General features: G+C 42.2%; 1 pseudogene; it reads right to left on the bottom strand.

Moving 5' to 3' along the window:
* Positions 1-208: 208 nt before the first annotated feature.
* LOC128066278 (uncharacterized) lies at positions 209-369 on the bottom strand (annotated as a pseudogene).
* Between the last annotated feature and the right edge of the window lie 828 nt (positions 370-1,197).

Raw genomic sequence — 1,197 nt, 5'->3', positions numbered from 1 at the left:
AGATACTTGTCCATGAAGGCTTCTTCCTGGGCCTCTTGGGCATACTGCATGACCAGCACCCCCAGAGCCTTAGTCTCAGGGAGTAGTAAAGGAACCAGTCATCCTACCCCCAATGGCATCAGACTTCTGCAGTGAGTCAGGAAAAGTGGTATCTAAGGATGTAGGGATTGATCATGAAATCTTACGAAGCCCACCAGCTAAATGTGGAAAAGGATGCCCACATCATCCACTCAACTGTTTGAGTCAGAAACCTAAGGGTCATACCAGATTGTTCTTTCTCTTCCCCTATAACAGTTCATCAACAAAACCTATTAAACTGATATAAAACAGATACTACATTTGATCTTAGCCAAAAGGACAAGAAGCAAGAAACCGGCAACTGGAGACATACAGAATTTGTTGGAACATTAAAAAGTGATTCAGAATGACTAAATATCCCAGACAAGCAGAGAAATACCTCATATGATCCCCCACTGAACGCCTTATTTCAAAGAGACCCAAGGCTCTTACAAGTTATGCTGCTCATATACAGGCCCTGCTCCAGACTCATTTTGCTTCCTGCCTAGATGGGCACAGATGGATTTAAGAGACTGTGCCTGTGACTCGAGTCTGGGTGTGGGAAGGAGGGGTTACCTCTAGCAGTTGGGTGTCTCAACTTGTAGCCCTATCACCACTCCTACTGCTATCTTCATAACCTCATAAAATAAAAACAAAACATGTCAACCTTAAATAAATAAATAAAAGCAAAAAGAAATCTTGTCTACTCTAGTTTCAAAATAAATCTCCACTCCCTTCCTCCATCACCTACATATGAGATGCCAGGGGTCCCTAATTAGTCTCTTTCTTTTCATTCACTTTCCCACTGCTTTGTACCCAAAATTTCTCTGACTTTTACTCAAGAATCCACTAGTAACACAAGAGCAATAATAAAATACAGACTAAGTACAATGGTTTAAAAAAAAACAGAGAGAGAGGGTAATCAGCTCTGCCTAAGGAGATCAGGGAAGGTTTCACAGAGCAGAAGATCCTTTGATCATTTCTTGGAGGACAAACAGCAATTTTCCACATGGATGATGTGCGTAGGGGAGAGCACTTCGGCAGAAGGAATAGCAAGTTCAAAGGCACTGAGGCGTGAATCAGCAAACTGTTTAGTAAATTCCAAGTAGTTCAGGATGAGAGGGGAGCTGGAAGGTTGTA

The sequence above is a fragment of the Budorcas taxicolor genome, chromosome 20 (genome assembly GCF_023091745.1).
Source record: "Budorcas taxicolor isolate Tak-1 chromosome 20, Takin1.1, whole genome shotgun sequence".
In the NCBI taxonomy this organism is placed as follows: domain Eukaryota; kingdom Metazoa; phylum Chordata; class Mammalia; order Artiodactyla; family Bovidae; genus Budorcas; species Budorcas taxicolor.
Note: the sequence above shows the minus strand (reverse complement) of the source record. Positions and strands in the feature narration are given on the sequence as shown.